Source organism: Mus caroli, chromosome 4 (assembly GCF_900094665.2).
Source record: "Mus caroli chromosome 4, CAROLI_EIJ_v1.1, whole genome shotgun sequence".
Taxonomy (NCBI): Eukaryota; Metazoa; Chordata; class Mammalia; order Rodentia; family Muridae; genus Mus; species Mus caroli.
Window position 1 is genome coordinate 97,077,317 of NC_034573.1, and position 11,719 is coordinate 97,089,035.

The 11,719-nt window shown below is 39.1% G+C and overlaps 1 protein-coding gene and 1 pseudogene across 2 annotated transcripts in view; one reads left to right on the forward strand and one right to left on the reverse strand.

Annotated features, from left to right (window-relative positions):
- The window catches only part of Fyb2 (FYN binding protein 2), a 107,718-nt gene that overhangs the window by 51,200 nt on the left and 44,799 nt on the right, over positions 1-11,719 (forward strand). The window lies entirely within an intron of this gene.
- On the reverse strand, positions 5,985-6,320 carry LOC110292350 (annotated as a pseudogene).

Sequence of the window (11,719 nt, forward strand, 5' to 3'; positions counted from 1 at the left end):
CTGCCTTTTAGTTCATTTGCCTAGGAGTTTGTCAGTCATACTGAGTTTTTCCCAAGAAACAAATCTTTGTTTCATTGTTTTGTTGAATTGATTTTTTTGTTGTTGTTATTTTTATTTTATTATCTGTTGAGATTTGTTTTGTCTTTGAGGATGTGGTAAAGTTTGGAGAAAGCTCCATTAAATGCTAAGAAGGTGTATATATTCTTATATGTTTAAGTAAAATGCTCAGTAAATATCTGTCATGTCCATTTGGTGTATAACTTCAGTTCCAGCATTTCTCTGTTTTTGTTGGTGACCTGTCATCTATTGTTGAGAGTTGGGTATTGAAGTCTCCCATTAACAGTGTGTGACAGTCAGTTTGTGATTTAAGCTTTCGCAGTGTTTCTTTATGAACTTTGGTGCCCTTGTGTTTGGTACAGAAGTATTAATAGTTGCAACGTCCTCCTTAATTTGTTGTTGTTGATGATGATAAATATATGTCCTTCCCTATCTTTTCTGATTAGTTTTGGTGTAAAGTCTTATTTTATCAGATGTTAAAATGGCTACAACTTTTACCGTGAGGTGATAGCTATCCTTAAAGTTAAGGTGTGTTTCTTAGAAGTAGTAGAAGGATTGATCCTTCCTTTGAATCCATACTGTTAGACTATAGGTTCTTCTTGGGGAATAGAGACCATTGATGTTGAAAGTTATCAATGAGTAACATCTTTTTAAAATTTATGTTAGTTGGTATTGGTGGTGGTGGTGTGTAAGAGTGTGTGTCCCTTGTTTGATTTGCTGGTCTGTGATTATTTGCTGTATTTTTTTTTTTTTTTTTTTGGTGTGTTAACCTCTTTTGCTAACTTTCCTTCTAGCACCTTCCTTAGGGCTGGATTTGTAGATAGATATTGCTTAGATTTGGTTTTGTCATGGAATGTCTTATTTTCTCCATCTATGGTGATTGAAAATGTTACTGGTTGTAGTAGTCTGGGTTGGTATATCTTGTCTCTTAGAGTCTATAGAACATCTGCATAGGCCCTTCTGGGCTTTAGAGTCTCCATTGTGAAGTCAGGAGTTATTCTAATACATCTACCTTTACATATTAGTCTTTTTCTCTTGAAGCTTATAATATTCCTTCTTCTGTACTTTAAGTGTTTGGGTTACTTTGTGTTGGGGGACTTTCTGTTCTTGCCCAGTATATTTAGTGTTCTATATGCTTCTTGTACCATGGTAGGCATCTCCTTCTTAGGTTAGGGACATTTTCTTCTATGATTTTTTGCTGAAAATGTTTTCTGTACTTTTGACCTGTGTTTCTTCTCCCTCTATTTCTAGTATTCTTAGATTTGGTCTTTTCATAGTGTCCCAGATTTCCTGGATAGTCTATGCCAGTTTTTTTTTTTTTTTTTTTTTTTAGATTCAACATTTTCTTCAACCAAAGTATCCATTTTTGTTTTTTGGGTGTTTTTTTTATTGTGTCTTTAATGTCTGAAATTCTCTTTTCTATCCCTTGTATTCTATTGGTAAGGATTGTCTCTGAGGTTGCTGTTCAACTTCCTAAAATTTTCATCTCCAGATTTTCCTCAGTTTGTTCCTTCCACATTTTGTTTGTATTTTCATATGTTTCTTTAAAGGATTCATTTCCTCTTTAAGGACCCCAATCATATTCATAAGGACTGTTTTAAGGTGTTTTTCTTCTGGGCATCTAGGTTAGGAATCATTGTAATTCTAGGTACTGATATTGGGTCTCATCTCTGTTGAGTAGTTGTTTTTCCCTGCCTTGATTTCTGTTGCCCTTTCTGGTTCTTAAGAGAGTGTGTTGGCTGTGATCACTGGTAGGAAATTCTTCTGGTATCTTGCTAGATGTGGCCATTGTGAGGTCCAGGTCAAATGTGTTCCTAGATATTAAAAATGCTTGGGAATGGGAATGGACTATGGGTAGGGGTGGGAGTGCGTACTGTGAGAGTCCACAGGAGGGAAGAAAGCAGGGTGTTCCACCTGAATCTGTTTAGTCCCTGGTAACGGTGGCAAAGAATGAGGAGAAGCCACAACAGGTAATCAGCTATAGAACTTGAGATAACACTCAGGATTCAGTTTGATGGAGTGAGGGAAGAGTGAACAAATAGCTCACCTACCTGCTTCACTGGGCTACTTGCCTCTCTGTCTGGCTTGGCAGGTAGGATCTCAGGAATGCCATTGGAGTTGAGGGCTAGGATAAAAAGATCAATGAGGAGAAAGGTTGGAGGAGAAAGTCTGTGTGATTCATTCTAGACCAGGGTCGGAGGGAGGGAGAGAGGGAGGGAAGAGAAGGAGAAGGAGAAGGAGAAGGAGAAGGAGAAGGAGAAGGAGAAGGAGAAGGAGAAGGAGAAGGAGAAGGAGAAGGAGAAGGAGAAGGNAGGAGAAGGAGAAGGAGAAGGAGAAGAAGAAGAAGAAGAAGAAGAAGAAGAAGAAGAAGAAGAAGAAGAAGAAGAAGAAGAAGAAGAAGAAGAAGAAGGGGAGGGGGGAGAGGAAGGAGGAGGAGGAGGAGAGAGAGATGAGGCTACAGCAGGTAGTCAGCTACATAGCTGGCTATGAGACTTTGAAGATTGGATTTGGAGGAGAGAAGAGAGAGGTAAAGATCTTTGGTTAGCCTACCTGCTTCCCAGGCTAGAGTGGTCTGCCAATAATTTCTTCATTTTTATTTCTTCTTTTGAGATTTCTGCTCAGACCCATAGCCCAAATTTTGAAAGCATCCTTGATTTTTACTTTTTTTATTTCTATATATATTCTACATATTAATCCTCCATCAGATATATAGCTGGCAGAAATTCCCTCCTACTTGTTGGGCTCCCTTTTCTTTCAGTCGATTGCTTCTTTAGTCACACAGCAGCTTTTTAGTGTTCATGACATCCCACCTGGCAGTTGTTAGCCTTTAATTTTTGGGCAAATGCTGTTCCGTTCAGGAAGTCCTTTCTCAAGTCTCTGTCCTGCAGGGTTCTCGGGGCTCTACCCATGTTTCCTTCCAGCTGTTGCAGCGGTTATAGCTTCATGATGAGGTCTTTGATCCATTTTGAGTTAGTTTGTATGCAAAGTGATAGACAGGGGTCTGATTTCATTCTTCTGTGTGTGGCCATCCCACCATCCCAGAACTATTTGTCAAAGATGCTATCTTTTCTGCAGTGTATATTTTTGGCATCATTATCAAGAGTCAGATATATATAGTCATGTGTACACATGTTTTGTTTCATTTGTCTATATGTCTGTTTTGTGTCAGTGCCACACTGTTTTTATTACTATAGTTCTGTAATATACCTTGAGATCTGGAATAGTAAGCCCTCCAATATTGTTCTTTTTGGCTTATGATTGGTCTGTCTTTCCAGAGTTTTTTGTGTTTCCAAATGAGTTTTTAGATAGTATTTTTTTTCTTTCTATTTCTTTAAAGAATGAGATGGGGATTTCGAGTGGGAAATCATTGAATTTGTAAATAGCTTTTGGTACTTTCACAGTGCTAATTCTACCAACCCATGAGCATGGGAGTGAAAGCCTTTGATGGCTTCCACTGCAGCATGAGCTATTCAATCTGTTGTTGGCTTTACCAAGTGTGCATGCTTCCCATGAGTGTGGTCCACACCTCAGATGCTGGCATGAAATGCTTGGCTCCTGTTCTCTGCTGTACCACTTGCTACTCTGGGAAGGTCAATTATACCTCAATTTCCTCATCTGCACAAGGAAAGAATCATAGTGTTTACTCCATAGGGATAAATAATTTGACACACATAAAGCAGTGCCTAGCATACAGTAGTGATCAGTAACCACTAATTAGCTAGTATTTACCTGTCCTTATGAATATAATCAAAAGTTTGATAACCTAACATTAGAGTTGGCCACATTAATTTTGAGATTTAGAACAGAGGAGGGTGGTCTATTTTAAAGCTTATCTGGTGTTTAGTAACATTTACTTGGTTCTTATAGGTCTGAGTGTTTTTGTGAAGAGAATTGGATGACAGATACATAAATAAAGCAAAGGTGCCTAGAATTGAGAGATGCTGTTTATTGTTTCACATTGAGAGATGCTGTTTATTGTTTCACATTGAGAGATGCTGTTTATTGTTTCACACGTCGAAATGCACTTAGTCAGATTATGCTACAAATGATAGGCAGTTATGTGTGTGAATACATGTTTGTGTGCAGACATAAGCATGTAAAATATATGTAAAGATACATATACACAGAATGTGCGTGTGCTTGCTGTAAGAATGGTCTAGTGGGAGAGCTAGTAGTGGTAGCAGAAACTGAAGCCCCTGTGGTAAGAGAGGAGAGCAATGGAAGCAGGGGGCCTCATGCCTTCCCAGTGTGTGCTTGCAGTGCTGTAATTTATGTTGCTGTTAAATACCATAGAGAGCAAGACTCTCGTCATCCTGAAGATGTACACAGACAAATGTCCTCTGGATTTTAGAGCACTAATAAATCATTTAGTTCACGGTTGGATTTTCATTTTCTTTTTATGTATTTGTTCCTTTTTTCCTTTAAGCCTCCTTGCCTCTGGCTTCGTTCTCCTGGTTCATGCTATGCTTCTGCTGAGGCCTCTACAGTGCTGAGGAAGCTCTTGAACCTTAAAACTATTTTGTAATAACTAACAAAATATCATTGTGCAGAAAAGAACACCAGGAAGGTATTTAATTATAGGGTATGTAAATTTTGAAAAAAAACAAGCAAACATTGTAAATTAGTATACCTCTAACAATACAACTGAATGGAAACAAATTCTCCAAGGGCAGGTGAAAGACAACAGTATGCTACAAAAGGGCCTAATGTGATTAGTATATTTCTAATTCTGTGGCATTACTGATTTAGACCAATTTATTTATATTAACAAAATTAATACTCTTTAATCTCTAACATCAAATACATGTATCTTACTCTGAATAGAATTACTCTGAATTAAAAGAATTTTTTTTCTTAGGATTATGCACAATCTATATTTTTATCCACTACAAAAGACTTGGAATGAAAGATATCAAATTATAAATAATATTTTTCTCAACTTGTTTCTTTTACCTACTATTTTTAAATTTTTTGTATGCAATAAAATTTCTTATTTAAATAAACATAAAAGGGTAGGTGAGCTCAGTAGTAAGAAGAAGTGGGCTCCATGCTGAATATTATAATAAACACATATTTTATGTCATCCCAGTATCAGCAGAAACAGATAAAGGGACGGGACAGATGTTCCAGTATTTAAGAGCATTGGATCTTCTTGCAGAGGAACCAGGATCGGTTCTTAGAACCCATGTGGTATCCCACACCATCTCTCTAACTCCAACCCAGGAAATCAAATATTCTCCTCTGAGCTCTACCAGGTATACATGTGATGCACATATACACATACAGACAAACATATAAATTAAAATCAATCTGAATATCTTTAAAAAAAAAACAAGAAGTTTATTTAAACAACAGGATGCTTGTCTTGAAGGGAAAACTATCTAGGATCATTTTGTTTAAGAGTAACTTATCCCTACTTAAAGGCACATTGTGCTACATGTAATAGCTATGTATTTAAAAGTTATAAAATTATCCTTGGTTTTACAATGTTAAATAAAAAAACCTTAAACTTCTCCAATCGAACAAGGTATGCAAAGATTTTGTGTGGTTGGGTTCTTTTGTTAAGACAATGAGAGCAAAATAACTTACTGGAATATAAAGGTAAGAGCTGAATGAACATCCCACTAATGGAGAAGGGGGTATTTTCACAGACCCAGTACTTTCCCCAGACCATCTCCATCTGATGTCAGCCAGAACAGAACATTGGCCATTTAGTTTAACAAGAGAAATGAAGAAAAGAGCACTGTGCTTTAAGCACATACACCACTTACTTTATGTACCATAAAGAAATGGGGACAGGGAAGGGAAAGAAGAGAGAAAACTATACTGTGTAGTCAGGATGTGGCGGGACCAAATTGTGCCTTTCTAATTGAGAATGTATTCTTGGTCTACAACAAAATTCTGGAGTAAAGTAGCAGGCTCCCTTTTTAGCAGGCATCCCTTGTCTGCTGCTAAAACACATCAATCGTATCTTCATCCTCCATTTCCTACTGTGCAGGAGTGTTTCATTGATTGGTTGCCCATCAAACCAGAATCTGATAGGCCTCATTGACAAACCTTGTCATTCACAATAGGCTTTCATTGGTTTACTAAGTGGTGTATACCTCTTCATCTTAAACTGTACCACAGAACCGTCCTGCCTCACCACTTTCAAATTAATATGATCATTGTTCTCAGGCTCGACTCCTTCCTTGGCTTTCTGGTTGGCCATGGTGAGTGCCAGAGTCTCCTCAGATGCCGCTCTTCACAAAAGAGGCATCAGGTCCGCAATGAAGGAGGAGCACACAGCAGCACCAGGGGCGGCAGCAGTGGATAAGGCAGAGGGCACGCACACATCCTGAATATCTTTTAAAGTTTATAAAAAGGACAATAGACCTTGGGTCGAACTCCCTATTCAAGGTCTCAACCAAGGACAGCTGATAACATCTATATCTGTTCTGAAGTCTCTGCCCTTCTCTAGCCATTTGTTTGTTGTTTGGTGGGTTGTCACGTTTAACCATTATCTTATGTGGCGAAGGAAATGGGTCTCATGGCTTATAAAAGGAAAACTCCCTCTGACCATAGAATTCCGTGACTCTGGCATAATTACACTTTGCAATTCTTCTTAGCTAGATTAGATGTCAAGGTTTTATTTTTATCAGTGTGTGTGTTTGTGTGTGTGTGTGTGTGTGTGCGCACGTGCGCAAGGGCTCACATGTATGAGTATAAGAGTGTAGTGCATATAGGGGTCTAAGAACAACTTGTGGGCCTCATTGCCCTCCTTTCACTGTGAGTTTTGGGACTCGGGTCACCAGGCTTCCACAGCAAGCTCCTTTACACACCGAGACATCTCACTGATTGATGGCCCTAAATGTCACTCACTGTTGAACTTAGGAGAGGATTTCTTAGAGTGGAGAGCTTTGGAGGGGTGGCCTTGCACAAAATAATTTTTAGTGGGAATCTGACAAGTTTGGGTCCTCAGGTAAATGTAATATCAGTTATACTTTCATATTGCTTCATGCTGTAAACTGTCACAAGGGGCACTAGCTCCTCAGTGGCTCCTGTTCTTTCTTATTTTTAAAGCCTATATCCTATTGGAACTGAAAGTGGGTGTGAAGCTCCATCCTAGTAAATATAAGAGGACATGTGGGGCTCTTGATATTAAAGTTTCAACCTTTTCAGTTCTTTAGAGCTTCTGCAACTTCCTTTCAGTCACATTTTTTTAACCTGCTAAATTATATGTGTGGCTTCAGAAAAATCAAGAAAGGAAATTTTAATTTTCTATCAGGTGATACACAAAATCCCCCATTATAAAGGAGTGAAGGTTCAAAGAATATAAATGGTTCCACAAATCTTGCAGCAAAAGATGAATCTAAGGGTGATATCTAACATATGATGAACCTTCAAGAAATATTAATCATGATTGTGATTAATAAGTTTACTGTTCAAGCATATAGTTTGTTGAATAAACCATGGGAACCCCTTATATGGAGAGTACAGCTGGGTATGGGGACTGACAGACTTCTTTAAAAGACACAGGAATCATACCAGGATCCCAGATTAATGACTCAGAAGTAAATGGGCCAGGAGAACCAACAACAAGAAGTCCCTTGTCCATGCTTCAGCCAGAGGTCTTACTACTCAAAGCTTCATTTTGAAGATAAGACTCCAGGGGTCCAAATCAAATTCAAAAAACTCTAGTTTCTTAAGCTGTCTTTAACATTCATGTTGCAGGTAAGATGGTATCGTTGCTTCTTGAAGAAATGGTGATCATGATGAAGACATTATTAAGAAACATTAAAGCTTTATGATGCTGAATTTGAATTATGAGAGGTTTGCCCGTAGTAAAGTATGAAATTTAATGCTATATCTGTAATAAAGGATCTTTATAAGATACCTCATAACATCCTTTAAAATATAATAATGTTACCAATGTAATATTACTAGTATGCTTTTGTGGCACCATTATGCAGAGGAAAAATGTTTCATTCAAAATCCACACTATATCTTTAAAGTAGCTTCCGTTATTGGTATTTTACAGAGTGGAAAATGGAAGCTTAAACTGTTCGTGCAGTGCTTTCAAACTGGCCTTTGAAGAGAGTGGGGTTCAGTTTCCTTCTGTCTGCAGCCATCCATACTCCTGGCCTGACTGCTATGCTGCCTCTCCACAGTTCTAGCATTCTGTGCACACTCTTCATAAATGTGGAGATAAATAAATTGAATCATAGAGCTCTTATTTACCCAAGTTCTCTATACTGATCCACACTGTTGTAAATTGAGATGGAGCTTAGATATAGCTCCAGTGTCTTGTAAAGGTAACACATTCTTAGATAGCAAGAAAGGGAGTTTAAGTACCACCCACACTGTCTCTTTCATAATGGTAATCATTAGGAAAATCATTCTTGTAAACTCACCTGAAAGACATTGCTGCTTCCCACCCCTCCTCCTCCTCCTCCTCTTCTTCCTCCTCTTCCTCCTCTTAGAAAAACACTTGGTTAAAATCCTTTATCATCATCTAAAATCAGATACTTACTCATTTCTGACAAAGCTTATGCAAGAAATCCTCTTTGAATTCCTCTGAAACTGTTTCTTATTAATAAGGCTAACTTCCCACGGATCTGATGAGATCATTAAGTCATTAGAGCATGAGGTACACAGCACAGCTTCTAATTTAGCAAAGTTTCTCTCAATAATCTTCTACTTGGGGTGGGGATGTGAAACTATGAAAGAAAACTGTTACTAAACTATTAGGATTCATAAGTTTTCTTTTTCAGCAAACTGGAACTAGTCCTGTATCTTTAAAAACACTGTAGAGAATATGCAAATAAAGACCAGAAAAAAGAGATGGCTCAAAGGTCAAGAGCATTTGATGCTCTTCCAGAGGACTCAAGTTCTGCTCACAGCACACTTGTTAGTCAGCTAACAACTGCCTGCAAGTCCAGTTCCAGGGCATCTGACACTGTCTTCTAGCCGCCACAAGTAGCCTTATGCAGATGCATCTACACACACACACACACACACACACACACACGCTCACACGCTCACACGCACATACACAAAATTAGTGTAATTTCTAAAAACACAATAGAAAACAATAAAATGAAATATTCAAATTGTTGGACGAGGGAAAATGAGTGGATAGACTGTGCTTATATTCCATGGAGGAAAGAAAGTGAGATAAGTGTCCAGCTGTTCATTTCCTGTGATGTAAGTGAGCATACCATATATGGGAAAAGGAAGCATGCATCCTAAAATGTGAGGCCCTCCTGTATGTGGAGGTGGAAGGATTGCCTGGGGCGATGTCCCCTCTAGTCTCCCCACATATGACATGAGGGTGCCTCCTTTGGCTCGCTACTCAGCTGTACTTCTCACCTCTAGAGCCAGCACCTCTTATGGATTTAGGGGGGGTCCAGACAGACTTTTCCTATATTAGAATGACAAGTTCACTTGCTTGTTAAAAATAGAACTTCAAGTTTTTGTTTTGTTTTTATAAAAAGCAGGTTACTCTACCTCCCGCAGCTTGTGTTTAGAAGAGCGGTTTTCTAAGCAGATGTTGGCAGGTCTGTGGAGTTGGACTGCTGTGCTGTACCCTATCAAACGAACATGCCATTTGCTTATGTGTTCCTCACTGGGGAGCAGCTAAGCTGCTTGAAAAATCTCACATATGTGGTTGATCCAAGGGAGTTTTCCAAAGCCACTCATTTACCAAAGAATAATAATTACCAAAGATTTGCAAATCAATAGCAATTAAACAAGTTCGGCTTTGCAAGATTTTGACATATTATCTCCCATATTGGTGCTGCCAAGTCTTTCCCAGACAATATAGGGATTCACTACTTCTCATTTTCCCACTGAACACGGTGCCGTCCTCAAGCTGGGATTCATGCAGACCTAGGGCGTGAACTAAATTGCTCTCCTTTCCATTTTCCTGCTCACTGTGAGGTTAAAGACCCAATTTTGTGTGTGCTTGACTTTTCTGTGGTGACTAATGGTTCTGTCCAGCTTTCCATGAGCTAGCCCTTTTCTACTGATGAAGTTTCTGATAGAATTTATATAGATATTAGCACTTTTTTTTGCACTTTGTCATTAACTATGGTATTTATTTACTGGAGATCAATCTAGTTAAGAAAATTTAACCCAACAAAATGCTTTTTTGCATTTATTAACATTTGATTTTTTTCCCATTAAAACTGTGATTGATTGGCATGATATATTCTCTACAGTTGAGACATTCTTGTGATTGTGGAATAAATTCTTTTGTTCTGGAGGTACTTTTAATACAGATTAATTTATTTTTTCTAGAAATTAACAAGCAGGGCTGGGCTGAATCTTTGTAAGTCTTTCAATTGAATTCCTTGAATTTTTCTTTTACTATTTTATCATATTGTTTTTCATGTGAAAATAATACACATTAAGAAAATATTCTTTTAGCCGAGCATGGTGGTGCACACCTTTAATCCCAGCACTCAGGAGGCAGAGGCAGGCGGATTTCTGAGTTCGAGGCCAGCATGGTCTACAGAATGAGTTCTAGGACAGCCAAAGCTATACATAGAAATCCTGTCTTGAAAATCAAACAAACAAAAAAAGAAAATATTCTTTTTATTGGATATTTCCTTTATTTACATTTCAAATGTTATCCCCTTTCCAGTCCCCCTCCCCTGAAACCCCCTATCCCATCCCCTTCCCACTGCTTCTATGAGGGTGCTCCCCCCCAACACTCCCGTCTTAATATCTTCACCTTGTTTCTATTTTCTGAAAAGTTCTCTTCAGCTCGATAGTAGGGGCTTAGGAGGTGGCAGAGTTCTTGCCTCACAGACATGGGTACCAGAGTTTGTTCTTTCCTGTCTATGTAGGCATTGAACCTGTGCACCCACTCCTACCCTCTTGAGTTTCCTCAGATTGAGTCCTTTAGGGTAGCTGATATTCTAAATGGAATTGTGTCACAAGGTCATGGTGCTCAGAACACACGCTCACCCCACCTCATGTGTGTGTGTGTGTGTGTGTGTGTGTGTGTGTGTGTGACTCCACCAGCTTAAATGCAGGCTCCCTAGCTGTGGTTGTTCCCTGTTTTCAGGCATCCAAGATATATATATCTTGGATATATAAACTGGAGTTGACACATGGGTGCTGAAACCCAGGTCCTCTGGAAGAACACCCAGTGTTCTTAACCACTAAGCCACCATTTCAACTAGGTAGCTCAGCTCTGAACAATAGACTCCCACTCAAGATGGCACCCGGCCACCGGCTTCCTCCTCTCACAGGCTAGCAATGCCAGTCTTCCCTACTGCTCACCTACCTCCAGAGGAACTGCTGCCTGCCCAGAGTCTACAGCTAGATTTGAGGCATCTGGCAACTGTGGCTTGTACTGCAGGGTAAGACTGTCATTCTCCTTGCACCAGCACCATCTGCCTTATCATTGAATGGGGCTTCTGCAGCCTTTTCCCTAACCAGGAAGCCATATTGTCCTTGGCTCCTGCTTGGCCAGCTGCCAGTCTTTTTGTCCTGCTTTTCAACTCTTTTGTCATTTCATTGCCTTTGGGGATTTCCAATACTCTTCCCCTGTTTGAAGTAGAGTCTGTTCTTTCTTTCTTTTTTCTTTTTTCTTTTTTTTTATTACGTATTTTCCTCAATTACATTTCCAATGCTATCCCAAAAGACCCCCATACCCTCCCCCCCACTCCCC